The 16,470-nt window shown below is 36.1% G+C and overlaps 1 protein-coding gene across 1 annotated transcript in view; it reads left to right on the forward strand.

Moving 5' to 3' along the window:
* Positions 1–706: 706 nt before the first annotated feature.
* FCER1A (Fc epsilon receptor Ia) overlaps positions 707–16,470 on the forward strand; it is a 59,640-nt gene continuing 43,876 nt past the window's right edge. Inside the window, exon 1 of the mRNA XM_077155720.1 lies at positions 707–790. The gene's annotated coding sequence lies outside the window, so the exon portion shown is untranslated. The remainder of the gene's footprint in view (positions 791–16,470) is intronic.

The following is a 16,470-nucleotide window of genomic DNA, read 5'->3' on the forward strand; positions in this document are numbered from 1 at the left end:
CGAGGGCTTGACTTATTAAATTGAAAGAACTGCTTGAGAGAATATCAGGAATTTCTCAGGTGGGGAAGTTAAATAGTTCCACATTTTTTCTCCAGTCTCTCAAGGGACTTTGCACATACCTTTTTTATTTCCTGCCCTCAATACTTTAGAATGCATCAGGGCATTACATTAACCTATAAAGAATAACAAGCTCTCATTCTCAGCTGCATGTAACAAGGTTGTTTAATAATTAAATTGTTTGGGCAGTGCAAGGTAATTCAGTGGTAGAACTCTTACCTGCCATGCGGGAGACCTAGGTTCGATTCCTGGACCATGTACTTCCCAAAGTAAAAAACTAAAATAATAATAATTAGATTGTTTAGATAAACTGATCAGACAGGTTAAGGTAGATAGTATGCTACAGAAAATTAAAATTTTGGACCAAATAAACATCTCTTCCTCTGATCTCACACAGAAGTTGAAGTTTAAAAATACAGAAAATATTTATCCATTAAACTGTATTCTAATATGCCTTAGTCCTAAACAAAGTCTGTTTCATTCATATCTTTAATTAAAGTCTGATCCCTTTTTCAGCTTCTTTAAGGTTGCTGTACAGAAAAATGCTGACTTTCAAGAGCTGCAGAATCCTATCTCTGAGTCTCCGGGGTCACAAAGGTACCCAAAATTCCAGGGCACTACCAGGTTAGAAACAGATTCTCAGCACAGAATCTGAGAATTCAGAAATAACAATTAAAATTCAGGAGTAAATATGAGTGCTCTAAGAGTTTACAATCTGGACACCAATTTTCTTGTAAGTATTTTCTAAATGAGACCATACAATATTCACCCTTTGGTTACTAACTGATTTCGCTCAACATAATGTGCTCAAAGTTAATTCACCTCGTTGCATACCTCACAATTTCATTCCTTTCTGTAGCCATATAATATTCCAACATATGTATACACCACAGTTTTCCCTTCCACTATCACTCAATGGACCCTTGGTCACCTCCATCCATTGCCAATAATGAATAATGCCACCAGAAACATCAGTGTGCAAACGTCTATTTGTGTCCCTGCTTTCAGTTTTTCTGAGTATATTCCCAGCAATGGGATTTCATGATTGTATGGCACCCCTATATTTAACTTCCTGTGGATCTGCCACACTGCCCTCCTCAGGGGCTGCACCATTCCATTAATTAATTTATTTATTTCTGCAGATTTTTTGAGATATATTCAGATACCATATTGTCTATCCAAGGTATACAATCAATGTCTCACAGTATCTTCCGTTGTGCAATCAAAATCATTCTCAATTTCAGACAATTTTCATTGCTCCAAAGAGAAAAATAATACATACACACACACACAAGAAAACCCAAAACACCCATATCTCTTAAGCCCGTCCCCCAATTATTTACCCCTAGAATTTGTGTGGTACTAGTAAGTTAAATATAGTCTATAGCATGCAATTGGTAATTTTACCCATGTACCCCTCTATTATTAACTCTTTGTACAAGTGTCATACATTTGTAGTAGTTCATGCAAAACTCATTTTTATTTGTACTATTAATTGGTGAAACATGACTTTAAACAACCCCCTTCTAATCAAATTCACCTTCAATATGGCACTATCACTTACAATCCCAATAACTCAGTAACATTCCCAAACGTTTAAGTTCAACCTTGTTAACAATTCTGTACATATTAGGTAACCAATCCCCTTTTCTAGCTACTGTTTTTCTCTAGGTCCCCTATATTCTATGTTCTAAGATTCTGAGTTTACATTCCCTAGGTGGTTCATATTAGTGAAATCATACAGTATCTGTCCTTTTGCGTATGACTTCTTTCACTCAGTAATATATCCTGAGTTGTCAGCAAATGAGGCCATTGTTACGTGCTTCAGGACTTCATTCCTTTTCACTGCTGCATAGTATTCTATCAAATTTATATATTGTATTTTGTTTATCTACTCATCTTTTGATGAACACTTCAATTGTTTCCATCTTTCAGCAACTGTGAATAATGCTGCTATGAACATCGGTGTGCAAATGTCTGTTCGTGCTACTGCTTTTAGGTTTTCTGGGTATATTCCGAGTAGCAGAGTTGCAGGTTGTAAGGCAACTCAGTATTTAGTTTTCTGAAGAACCACCAAAGTGTCTTCCATAGCAGCTATACCATTGTACATTCCCACCAGCAATGAATAAGCATGCCTATTTCCCCACATCCTCTCCAACATTTGTAGTTTCCTGTTTGTTCAATAGTGGTCATTCTTCTAGGTGTGATATGGTATCTCATTGTGGTTTTGATTTGCATTTCTCTAATAGCTAATGAAGACTAATATCTTTTCATGTACTTTTTAGCTATTTGTATTTCCTCTTTGGAAAAATGTCTATTCATATCTTTTATAAAACAACCTATTTTATAATTGGGTTGTTTGTCATTTTGTTGTTGAGTTGTAGGATTTCTTTATATATACTGGATATCAAGCCCTTATCAGATGTGTGGTTTCCAAATATTCTCTCACATTGAGTTGGCTGCCTCTTCAACTTTTTTGGCAAAGTCCTTTGAAGCACAGAAGTGTTCAATTTTGAGGAATTCCAATTTATCTTTTTTTCTTTTGCTGCTTTTGTTCTGGGTATAAGGTCTAAGAGGCTACCTCCTATCGCTAGGTCTTGAAGATGTCTCCCTCTATTTTCTTCTATGATTTTATGGTGCTGGCTCTTGTATTTAAGTCTTTAATGCACTTTGAGATAATTTTTGTACAATGAGTGATGTAGGCATCCTCTTTCATTCCTTGATGTATATATCTAGTTCTTGTAGCCTCATTTGCTGAAGAGGCTATTCTGGTCCCAGTTCAATAAATTATGGGTCTTGTCAAAAATCAATAGGCCATGGGTGGGCCATGGTGGCTCAGCAGGCAAGAACACTTGCCTGCCATGCCAGAGGATCCAGGTTCGATTCCCGGTGCCTGCCCATGTATAAAAAAAAAAAAAAAATCAATAGACCATACATCTGAGAGTCTATTTCTGAACTCTCAATTCTGTTCCGTTCATTAATATGTCTTTGTGTCAATGCCATACTGTTATGACCACTGTGACTTTATAATAAGCTTTAAAATCAGGAAGTATAAATCCTTCCTCCTCTTTTTAGAATGCTTTTGGCTATTCACAACCCCTTTCCCTTCCAAATAAATTTGATAAATGGCTTTTCCAAATCTGTAAAGCAGGTTGTTCGAATTTTTATTGGTATTGCATTGAATCTGTGGATCAAACTAGGGTAGAATTGACATTTTGACATTTACCCTTCCTACTATGAACACGGAATGCCATTCCACCTATTTAGGTTTTCTTTGATTTCTTTAGAGCAATGTTTTACGGTTTTCTGTGTACAGGTCCTTTACATCCTTGGATTAGTTTGTTCCTAGATATTTGATTCTTTTAGTTGCTGTTGTGAGTGGAAGTTTTCTTAATTGCTTCCTCAGTTAGGTCATTACTAATGTGTAGAAACACTACTGATTTTTGCACTTTAATCTTATATACTGTCATCTTGCTGAATTTATTAGCTCAAGTAGCTTTGCTGTAGATTTCTTGGGATTTTCCAAGGATTTCTCACATAATTGCTGCTGCTAGAACTTCTAACACAATGTTAAATAACAGTGGTGCTTCAAAATAGTAAATAAAATTTTCAACTTCAAAATCAATTTTGAATTAAATGTTTGATAGTTATTTATTATGTCATATTTGCCTTTTAGTACTAATAAATTAAAACATTAAAAAACTTCCTTGAAAATACATAAAAATAATTTTATTTTTAAAATCTTTTATATTTACTTTAATTAGCATTTTAATTAAAATCTCTTCAAATTATGCACACTTTCAAGGAGAAAACATTAAAAAAATTTAAATCAATGAGAATGAGTACAAATCAAGAACGTAATAGAAAATTTTTAAATGAGCTCCTAAAAGGTAAATGTGAAGAGAAAAAAAATTTAATAGGAAAGAGAATAGACTATTTAGAACTTCAAACAATGAAGGTAAACACATTTCTAATGTGCATGTCTCACTTAAAATTTGTGATTGGGACATTACAAACATTACAAACTTATATTAAAGATTAAGTTATTTATATTTAATGCACATAAACAAGAAAATTAATCTAATCAAATCTACAAATTGAACAGGTTAAATAAGATGCCTGGAACTCTTTGTATCCCTTACTAAATGAAGATGTAACTCCTAATACAAACAATAAGAACAAAAAAGAAAATTACTCAAATCAAATGTACAATCTCAAAACACCAAATGCATTTTTGATTTGCCTATTGGAAAAATGAAGAAAAGTACATTTACAACATTGTCAAATTTCAAGGCTGAGAAAAACTAAATCTCTTGAGCTTTTATAAGGTAAAGATTCTGGAAAATGTCCCTCACATCCTTCTGACATAAAAGAATGTTTTGAGCAAAACAATATTTAATTCAAATTAATGTGTCTACAGAATTGTAGGCAAAAAGGCAAATGGATTTTTGTTGCCATATCTGTTACATGGTTTACATTTGTCACTAGAAGACATGATTTTGTGCTAATAGAAATGATATTTTTTGGAATAATTCAGTAACTACATATAATATTTTCTGGGTCTACCAAAGATAAGATATTTTGATGAAATGTGCATTAAACTTTACCATACAACCACTTTTGTGCACATGATAGGCACGCTGACTAAATGTCGTTAAAGCAATTAAATTTAGGGTAAACAAGGTAAAGTTCAGGAGAGGTAAGTGAAGTGAGAGAAGATCCTTAAATAAAATGTAAATGGTGGTCTTCAACAGAAAATAAGTTTAGTTTGTGCTATCCACAGTCAGTCGGCAAGAAATGTTAGTTTTTATTAACGTTAGCAAATGCTTACCAACCTCACACCAACAACATCAAACAAGTAACATTTTAAAGATTAAAGAAAAAATTATGATAGTTTTAGGGAAAATTTTTTTCTAAAATCTAATGAAATTGCATGTGAAATATACAAAACAAGTATTATTCTAATAATAGAATAAATTAGACAAAAAGTATTCCCATGACATACAGTGAAAAGATTCACATGTAGAAAATTTTGATTAATTACTATACAAACTATTTAAAAATCATTAGAGATGATAGTATAGTCTCAATTAAAGAGAGGCAATTACATAGTGCCATTTTTAATTTTCTTTATGATATCCCTGCATTTAAAGTTTTGAAAGAAGAACTTAAGTAAGATGGTACGGATCTTGATATTCCTTTAATAGATAGTGAAAATTGTGATATAAGTGATAGTAATCAGCATGATGAAATTTAAATAGTTTGTAACATATTTGATGATAAGGATAACTCATTGTATTTATCCCATTACAATGTATGAACATATATAAAATTCACATTTCATTACCAACTTTAAATATTGTTTAAAAAATTTCCTTGTCAATTCCAATCGCTACTCCCTGATAAGAGCAAATTTTCTACAAATTGAAATTAATAAAAACCATGTAAGAACCACCATAATTTCAGGAAAATGATCTAATTTGGCATTGCTCTCAAAAAGACAAAAATTATGTGAAAGTATTGATTAAAACAACATCATTAGTGACTTTTCTGAAATGAAAGCAAAAAAATAAAATTCATGGACTAAACATATATTTTATGAATTATGTAAGTGTCTTTTTTTATTGCCTTTCCAAACATAGCCAGTCCATAAACAGAATGCCCAGACATATGCGACGACAGATCATTTCAGGCATCTTTGATGTTTTGCCAGCTTTCAGTCACATAAAAAAACCTTACTTTATATATATTTTTCAGTTTTGTTATTATGAAGAGATATTTGTCTAGGTTAGATTTTAAAACATTTTACTTTATTAATTTTTTTCACTTGTTATATAACTGTTTCGTATGTAGACACATATGTGCGCCTCCATTTGTGCTTTTCCACAACATACGTGTGTTAGAGGTAGCCCTAGCTGCTAAGACAAAGTTTATGGTGAGGGTAATCCTTCTTTTCAAGATCACATTTTCTCAACTCATGGAAATCCAATGCCTCCCTCCTGATTTCCTTGAATTCTCAGAGGTCTCTATTCTCATATTTCCTTCTGCTTTCCACTTTATTATTTCAGGTATAGGTTGCTACACATATATAACATACTGCCCAGCTCCCTGGTGGATTCACCCTGGTGTGGAACCCCTTCTCTTCTGCTTAAAACTTCTTACATGTGGTGTATACTGTTCTTCCCTACAAGTTTAAGGATATAATGGGGAGGAGAGTGGGGTTCAGAAGTCATTGCGGAAATGCACACTTTCAAATTGTTTCATTTTCCTAAAGCTGCCAGAATGCAATATATCAGAAATGGATTGTCTTTTTTAAAGGGGATTTATTAATTTACAAGTTACAATTCTAAGGCTGTGAAAATGTCCAAATTAAGGCCCTCAAAAGACAAACACCTTCTCGGAGGAATGGCAGCAACCAGGTTCCTCAGTCACGTGGGAAGGCACGTGGCGACGTCTGCTGGCCCTGAGTTTTCACTGCTTTCAGCCCCTGATTCCAGTGGCTTTCACCCTGAACTCTTTGGGCCCTCATTTAGCATCCCCAGGGCAAACTCTGGATTGCATCTCTTAGCTTAGTATCTCCAAATAACTGTGTATTGGTTTCATTTCTCTGCTCTCTGTGTTGGTTCTCCAAGTATCTCCAAATATCTGTGTCTGCTCTCCGTGTCCAAATTTTTCTTTTTCTCTCTCCATGAGCTCCTTTAAGGATTTCAATAAACTAATTAAGATCCACCTTGAGTGGACAGGGCCACAACTCCATGGAAAGAATCCAATCAAAAGGTCCCGCCCTAAACAATAGGTCTCCTCCCATAAAATTGGATTAGGATTAAAAAGGCATGGCTTTTCTGGGGTACACAAGAGTTTCAAACCAGCACACAAATGAATATTGGTTAATCCTGGCCTAAAAGCTATTTTAGCTACACTCCATGAAAAGTGGTTCAAGTTTATGGCCCACTGTGCATAACACAGGTATTACACTTTCTTATTGGATCCTCTTTCTCTCAACTTCGTTCGCATCTTTTCTTCTTTCCTCTCCCAAATTGTACCCTTAAACTCTGAGTTCATTTCATGCTATAATGCAGAACAAGTCTCTTTCCAGCCCATACTCCTAAACTTAGTTTCAGGCCCACACTGGCTGCACCAAAACCTATTAAACTGACCAGCAAAGGGATCATCTACTCCATTTCTCTTAACACCGTCAATCCTAACCACAATCTCCCCCCACCCCCACTTAAAAGGCAGCCCTTATTTTAAATAGCATTCTTTGTTGCTGCTTTTGTTTTTCCTATTCACCAGAAATAGTTTCATAATAACGCAAGAATATAGGACTGTGACCCATCAGGAGATAAAAATAACAGCATAGCTGTTGTTGGTGGATGTTGCATTCGTTCGGAACCACATAATAATTAGGTTTACGGAAAACTTTCGTTTAGACTGAAACCTCTGGAATGAACAGAGGTAAAATGGAGGTACTATTGTGGCACTTAAACAGCTTTCATTGGCCAGTCCAAATGGGGGTGTAAAAACCAGGAAGAGAGCACTTATTACTCGAGTATTAGGATACCCTTGTCAGGGGAGAGCACTGTAACTCTTATTTCCTCCTGGGAACTGCTGTAGATTAGGACTTCTAGATTGGGAGAGGGAGAAGCTAATTACCTCAGTTTATCAAGGGACTCTTTGTGAAGGAACACCTGCCTACTGGCAAACAAAATCGTCTTTGGGAACCTCAAGTTTTCCCCATTCATCCATATCATCTCCAGGAAAGGGGGGTATTGGCTAGGGACCATTCATAGTCCTGCTACCCTTTTCCATCTTCAACAAGATTCTTGCTTGCCCTCATCCTAAAGTTCTCCCTTGTTCTTGGTGCAGAGAAGACTGTACATGTTTTTTCCCTGGAATATTCGGGTTCCTTCCCAACCCCAGGAGCCAAAAGTTAGGAATTTTTCAGTAGTTCATGAGATGGCATGAATGGCTCAGCCACAGTTTCCTTCTAAGGCGTTACTTGCCCACTCCTGCTACATTGTGTGCCCCATGACCCTGCCACCCTGAGCTCAACAGATTAGGGCTGTGGGTGGTGGGAAGTTTATGAAAATTCAGCATCAAAAGTCTGGCCATGGTGACTCTGTGGCAGAGTTCTCACCTTCCATGCCGGAGACCCAGGTTCGGTTCCCGGTGCCTGCCCATGTTAAAAAAAAAAAGTCTGGGCAATCACCTCTCACCTCTCAAACCCAAGCACTCCCAAATCCTAACCATTCTGTTCCTAAATACTTCTCCTTTCTGTTCACTTCTCTTCTTTTTAAATTCACCACTGCATACCAGAACCAGGACAACTTTTCTCCCATCTTTTACCTGAATTATTGGAACAGCTTAATAATATTGAGCAGTATGTGTTAGGGCATGTTCCCCTTCTTTCCCTGTTAGGGTGGTATTTCCAAAGTGTCAGCTGGATCATGTCGTCTTCATGGTTAAAAGCCTCCAGTGTCTGTGCTTCAATGACACAGTGATGTTAGGATAAAATCCACACGTATTGACATGATTAAAACGGCTTAATCTGGACTCTGTGTGTCTTCAAGACATCATCTCTCTATATTTCCACCATATTCTCCCCTGTATTCCATGAACACTCCACACTGTAGTCACACTAAATTACTTTCAGTTTCCCAATTACACTCTGGCATCTCTCTACACCTGTATACATGCTGCTCCTTTGTCTGTGAGAAAAGACTCGCCACAATCACCCTGCTAACAAATTCTTCCTCTCCATTTATTTCCCATTTTGGAAGTAGTTTCTTTGGGAAGTTTTCTTGACCTTCTAGACTAGATTAGATATTCCTTTCATGTACTCCCATTATATCTTCTTGTTCCCTTATCATAGCATTCATCATATGATATTGTAATTGCCTCTTTACTTGTCTCTCTTTTTGAGTTGTAAATTCTGTGATCAGTATCATATATATTGTCTTCCCTTCATCCCCCAAACCTTGCCAAGTGCTAACACACAGTGGGTGCTAAGTAATTCTTTAGTAAATAAATGAATTAATAAATGAATGAATGGCTGCAAAGAGTAGTCATAGAGAATAAGTAGAGAAGGGAGAAGTGGCACTGGAGGAGATGAGTCACCTCCATGGGCCCTTGGAGAACTGCAGCAGGTTCATTTTACCTATTTGGGAATGAATGTGCTTATTACGATTTCCTGAATTAATAAGGAATAATGTTCCAGCATTTGTGGGGTCTGAATGTTTGGTTATGGAAGCTTTTCCTTTCCTCCTTCTCTTCCTCTCTATCCTTAGAGCAAACTTCTATTCACTGTGGTCGCCTGAGCACATCTCTGTTCTTAAAACAAAATGGAGCCTCATTAACTCTAAAATCAAAGAAAACAATATATAATACTTAAACTACCCTAAGCATTTAACCGAATATTTCTTGTAAGCCTAGTATACTTACCACTTGAACCACAGCACAATCAGGGATATAAATGCATAAAATATTGTCCCTCCCATAAAAGAGTTGATAGTTAAAGAGGCAGTTCAGCCATCCCATGACAATAATCAAGTAGATTCCAATGTAGGCATGCTCAGTGTGAGATGGAATTTTTCAAAGGAGCTTCAAGGAAAAAGAGATACCAAGAGGATCTCTGAAATAATCATATTATTTGTATAGAACTGATATTCTAATTGGAGTTCAGTCTGAGAATTAGCCAGCCTGTACTGACCTACAGGGAATGCTTTTAAAAAACTGGTCTTTAAAATTAGATTTAAAAATTAGATTAGATGGCTTTCAGTTCAGACATGTAAAGAGCTTGGAAGTCATCACTTCTATACTTGCAACAAAAAATGATGAACAAGCTGAAAATAAATGGCTTTCCTTGGATGCATCATTTCATAGGACAAATCACCCCCCAAATCTGGAGAGACTGGTGAATCCAGAGAATCACAGACAGATCCACTTACCTGGACCATAAGGTGCTAGAGCCAAAAACTGGAATACTTAAATGACAATTTTGATAAATTGCTAAAGGCTGAGTGTAGATTATCCAGAGAATGAAAATCTCTTTGGGGGTGGCTGCTTTTTTGGTGTGTGTGTGTGGGGGGGCACGCTTGTGGTTTTATCTCTAAGAAGCCCTATAGGCTTCTCATGGTGAAAAGTAGATAAAGACTCCCCCTTGGCTCTGGTGGAGGGAAGGGAAGAGTCCAAGGTGAAATATACCAGCGTGCTCTCCACAGCAAAGGTCTTCTTTCCAGTGTAAAGATTCTACTAGGTATTTTTCTCACTTGAGGGAAGAGCATTTGTCCCATTCAAGCTTCTCTAGCTGTACAGACTTACCTCAGGGTGGAAAGGGAGAATAAGAAATACCTGGAAAGATCACAGCCCTAGAACACAGACTTACTAAAAGAATGAGCATGGCCCCTTCTCTCCACTTTTCCACCACCACATAAGAATTCCAGTGAATTACAGCTAAAATAGCTGTACAATGCAGACACTCTCTGGTGGGGAATACGTAAGAAAATTCAATCAATGGAGGAGACCAAAACAAGGGCACTAGAGGAATTTGGAGCCTCTGGCACCTACATCTATAGCAAATATTAAACGCAGCCCAACTCCTAGCCAAATTAACATAAAACTTCATATGAAAGACCTATTTACCTCGGTTTCATTTACCTAAATGTATCATGTCTGGCTTTCCATAAAAATTTACAAGACACACTAAAAGGAAAGACAAAACACAGTTTGAAGAGACAAAGTAAGCATCAGAAACAGACTCATAAGCACAGGTTTTGGAATTATCAGCAGAGTATTTAAAATAATTATGATTAATATGCTAAGTGCTTTAATGGGAAAAGTAACGACATGTAGGAACAGTTGGATAATGTCAGTAAAACTGGAAACTTTAAGAAATAATAAAAAGAAATCCTGGAAATAAAAACAAAAAATGAAAAGTGTAACAGAAATGAATGCCTTTGATGATCTTTGGCAGACTATGTAAGAGAAATGAATCAGTGAGCTTGAAGATAAGGCAACGGAAACTTCCCAACTGAAATGCAGAGAGAAAATCAAACTTATAACACACACACACACACACACACAGAGAAAGAGAGAAAGCGCAGGAACTGTGGAACAATTTGAAAAGGTGTGACAGATGTGTAGTTAGAAAACTAGAAAGAGAACAAAGAGAAAGGAACAGAAGAAATATTTGAAATAATAGGAGCCAAAAAATTTCCAAAATTAATGACACATATCAAACCACAGATTCAGGAATACAAGAGAACACCAAGAAGGGTAAATGTTTAAAAAATCGTTCAATACAATCTCAATTAAACTCCCAATTAAAAAGATATTTTGTAGATATCGACAAACTGATTCTACAATTTATTTGGAAAGGCAAAATAAATAATATAGTCAAGACAATACTGAAGAAGTTGGATGCCTCACTCTACTCAAATTTGAGGGTTACTACAAAGCTGCAGTGATCAAGACAAATGAATTCAGCAAAAGAACACACATTTAGATTAATGCAGTAGAATAGAAAGCCTCGAGACTCGTACAAATACAGTCAGTTGATCTTTGACAAAGGAGCAAAGGAAATTCAGTGGAGAAAGGGTAGTCTTCTCAACAAATGGTCCTAGAACAAAAGGATTTCCATATACAGACAAATGAACCTAAACCAATATCTTACATCTTTCGAAAAATTTACTGAAAATGGATCATAGACAAAAATCTAAGAAAAGCAAAACTATCAACTTCCAGAAGGAAACAGAAGAGAAAACCTAGGTGGTCTTGGGTTTGGCCATGAGTTTTTAGATAAAAATACCAAAAGAATAATCCATGAAAGAAAAAAATTGATAAGTTGGACTTCATTAAAATAAAAAACTTCTAAAAATTGAAAGATGCAATTAAGAGATTATAAAAAACAAGCCACAGACTATGAGGAAATATTTGCAAGACACTTATCTGATAAAGGACTTGTATCCAAACTGGACAAAGAACATTTAAAGCTCACTGTTAAAACAGCAAACAATCCAACTAAGAAATGGACAAAGATCTGAACAGCCACCTCACCAAGAAAAAATAAACAGATGGTAAATGTGCATATAAAAATATCCTCAAAATCAAATTAAAACAACATTGTGAACACAGTTAATAGCACTGAAATACGTATTTGAATGTGATTAAAAGGGAAAATATATAGTAACAGAATAACAATTTTGTAAAAACCCATGGAACTGCACTATAGAATGAACATTAAGTTAAACCGTGGACTTTAATTAATAGTACAATTCTAAAAGTATGCCATCATCAATTGTAGCAAAAGTTCCATACCAATGCAAGGTGTGGCAGAGGAGTGGTGGACGGGAATTCTGTATTTTATGCGTGATCATTCTGTAAACCTACAATTTCTCTAATAAAATAATTAAAACAACAGTGAGATACCACTACACCCCTATTAGAATGACTATAATCCAAACAAATCTGACAATATCAATTGTTGGCAAAGATGTGAAGTAACAGAGGCCATTCATTGCTGGTACGAATGCTGGCAGAAGACAGTTTGGCAGGTTCTTACAAAGCTAAATGTAATTTTATCATACAACCCAGCCATGGTGCTCCTAGATATTTACTCAAATGATTCGATAACTTATATCTGAAAAAAAACCTGCATGTGAGTGCTTTTAGCACCCAAAATGTCCTTCAATCAGTAATTGGTAAGCTTTGATGCAACTATACAATGGAATATTATTAGTGATAAGAAAGAAATGAGTGATCCAGCCATAAAAAGACATGTATGCACTTTAAATATGTATTACTAAGTGAAAGAAGCCAGTCTGAGATGACTATATAGTGTATAATTCCAATTATATGACATTCTGGAAAAGTTAAAACTGTAGTGATGGTAAAATGATCAATGGTTCGAGATGGAAAAGCTAAGTAGGTGAAAAATAGGAAATTTTTTAGGGTGGTGAAATTTTTCTACATGATACTGTAATGGTAGATAGTTGATATCATGTGTTTGTCAAAACTGGTAGAACTTTACAGCATAAAGAATGATCCTTAATGTAAGCAAATTAAAAAAAAAATCATATAGGAGGTCAGGGAATGATAAGATGGGACACAGAATGTGACCAAAAACTACCTCCGTCTTACAAATGTAGGACATAACCTCACTGTAAAGGAGAGGGGAAATATCTTGACCACGTAATTTTGGAAATGAGTGTAGTTTGTTAGACTAAAGGCAAAAGAAACTGCCCACAAGCATCGTAGGCTAGTTTATAAGGCTGTTTTCTACACGAGTATAGGTTAATTACTCTGATACTGTTATACATATACACTGGAATTGAATAATATGCTAGAATTGAATAATTAAGTAAATGGATAATTAATGGTCAGAGTTTACAGATAAGCAAGGAGAGGGGGCTAGACTTATACACATGGTAATGTACTGCTTATAGACATCAGTGTCGTCAGTATGAATTCACAACATAGGTAAGATGTTTACATGTAGAAATATTCATAGATATGGGTATAAACATTGGTTGGCATACATGCATATATGGTCTGTCAGCTGAGAGGCCTAGAAGCAACGGCACCCAGTAGAAATAAGCAGACTTAGCACCCAGATCTTCAGATCTTGTTTTCTAATATCATTCTCCAATAAAAGGAACTAGGATTCTTTGGAGAAATGGCTGATTCTAGTACTGGAGCAGGAGATATTGAAGAAGACCCTGGAGCATTTTGTAGTGCCAGAGGTAAAGACATGCTCAAACAAAACAAAACCCAATAAGAACTTAATGATAGATGTATGTCAAAGGAACCCAAAAGCTAAGTGAAAGAGCCCCGCGTGATAAAATAAACATCCCAAGTATAAAAGAAATAATCTGCCAATCTATACCGATATAAATAAATAATTGAATAAATAAATGAGAGAGAAGAGACATATCCCCTATAAAGGACAATTCCAAATAATTTATGTAGATATTCCACCATCCAGGACATAGAGTGTAACCATACCCTCCTTACAGTGACTTCTTTCCAAAGTGTAGAGTATGGAAAGGAAGATACAAGAATAACGGCAGCAGTCCAGGGGTTGCTCAGTGGTAGAATTCTCACCCGTCATGCAGGAGACCTGGGTTCGATTCCCAGAGCCTGCACATGACAAAAATAGAAAAGAAAATAAAGAATAACTTCACAGTGGAGAAACTCAGCCAGGTGATTGAGATTAACATAAAAAAGTATCACATAAGTAGTAGGTACCCTTGACATAATGTGATGAGAATGTCAGTTTTCCTCTATAATTTTCCTCTCTTAAACCTATAACCCCAGTCTAATCATCAGACAAATCTCAACTGAAGGACAACCTGCAAAATACTTGATCAGTACTCCTCAAAACTGTAAAGGCTTTCAAAAATAATAAATATAAAATAATAAAAAATAAAGTCTAAAAATGTTCATAGCCAAGAGAAGCTTAAGGACAAATTATGATCAAATGCTATGGAATCCTGGCATAGAAAAAGGACTGAGTAAAAACCAAGGAAATCTAAATAAAGTATGAATACATTAATCATAGTGTATTAATATTCATTCATTCATTTTGAACAGATGTATCATACTAATTTAAGATGTCAACAATAGGAGAAACTAGGTGCGGGGTATATGGGGACTCTCTGTACTATCTTTATAATTTTCCTGTAAATCTAATATTGTCCTAAAATGAAAAGTTTATTGAAAAAAATGTAGATTAGATCCAGAGTGGCTTTGGAGTTGGGGTATTGGATTTATGGTGAGATTCACTGGAATATCAACTTCAGAGGATAATTATGGTATGTTTATCACTGGGGTATTTCTGGTTGTTACCAAGGTACAAGGCCTGACATTCTCATGGGAAGTGGAGAGGTTCTAACATGAGGGGGTCTAAGCAGCTGAATCTAGGGATAAAATCAAGCTATTAGCCAACACTGGGCCAGATTCTCTGGAAATATCCTATCTATCCGAAATCTCAGTGTTGTTAATAGCACGGCTATGATTTTCTCAGAATTCTCTACTAGTGCCTTTAAGTTTGACTCGTGTCTCAGTTGTGCTGAGAAAGGTTTGAAAAGAGTCATGACCAGAGAAAAACTTTTTCAGCTCCGTGTGGATCTAACATCCACAGACCTCTTACCTGAGTCTTTATGTCCAATATCACGTCCACCCCACCCGAACTCACCAACAGCTTCTGGAACTTGCAGGAAAAATTTATTCTTTCAAAGGTCTGGAGAGTAGAAGCCTGAATTCAAGCTGTCAGTCGGGCCATGCTCCCTACAAAGGGTCTAGGAAAGAATACTTCGTTACCTCTTCCAGCTTCTTGGGACTCCTGGAGTTCCTTGTATTGTGGCAGCATGACTCTGATCTCTAACTTCTCTAACACTTACGTATGGCCTTATTCTGTTAGGTGAGTCTATGCCTTTTTTTCTGTCCCTTGTAAGGACACTCATCACTGGATTTAGGGTCAACCCTAATACAGAATGGTATCATATCAAGATCCGTACCTTAATTTTATCTGTATTCCAAACAAGGCCATATTCTAAGATTCTAAGTGGACAACATATCTTTTCTTGGGGACACCGTTCCACCCACTATAGCAATCATTTTAAGTTCTGACTCCACCATTAGTATCTAGAGGTTTTACCCACTGGAAAGCAAAGCAAATTATTTCCAATATCCCAAACGTCCTTGTATTTTTACCTTCTGTTAGGTATTATAAGTTAACCAGATGTCAACTTTCATTGCTTTTACCTAGGATTATTTCAGTTAGGTTTGGTAAGCTTGATCAGAAACCTTTGCATTTTTTTTTTTTTTAACATGGGCAGGCACTGGGAATCGAACCCAGGTCCTCGGGCATGGCAGGCAAGCACTCTTACCTGCTGAGCCACCGTGGCCTGCCCTGCATTTGTTTTTGTTTTTTTTTTAATGAGGACATGAACTATTTAAGAAACAAAATTAATTTGGCACGCATACACACACACACACAACTTTTTCAAAATGTGAAATTCCAGGAAGAAAATTTTAAAGTAGCTCTTTTCTCAAGGCAGCAAATTTAAGATCCCAATTTAATACACACACTATCTCAATTTTACCACCAGCACTTAACACTTTACTCTTCTCATGATATAAACTAACAGACAGGAATCCACACTCACTCCCACCACCTACCTCACACAATGGGAACCACTTCTTGACTGCAAACCTGAAGGGGAAAATGATTATTCCATCAACAGATCGTATGAATTTTGTTCTCACAGATTGCAAGCCATTAGCAGTAAGATTGCTAGGCCACAGCAACCTCAGCTCAGATAGACCCTGCTCCTTACCCCCAAATAAGCCAATGAACTCACGTGAAACAAACAAACAGCAACAACAACAAAAAAAAAAAAATGGGGAAGAGAA

This window comes from Tamandua tetradactyla, chromosome 4 (assembly GCF_023851605.1).
Source record: "Tamandua tetradactyla isolate mTamTet1 chromosome 4, mTamTet1.pri, whole genome shotgun sequence".
NCBI lineage: Eukaryota > Metazoa > Chordata > Mammalia > Pilosa > Myrmecophagidae > Tamandua > Tamandua tetradactyla.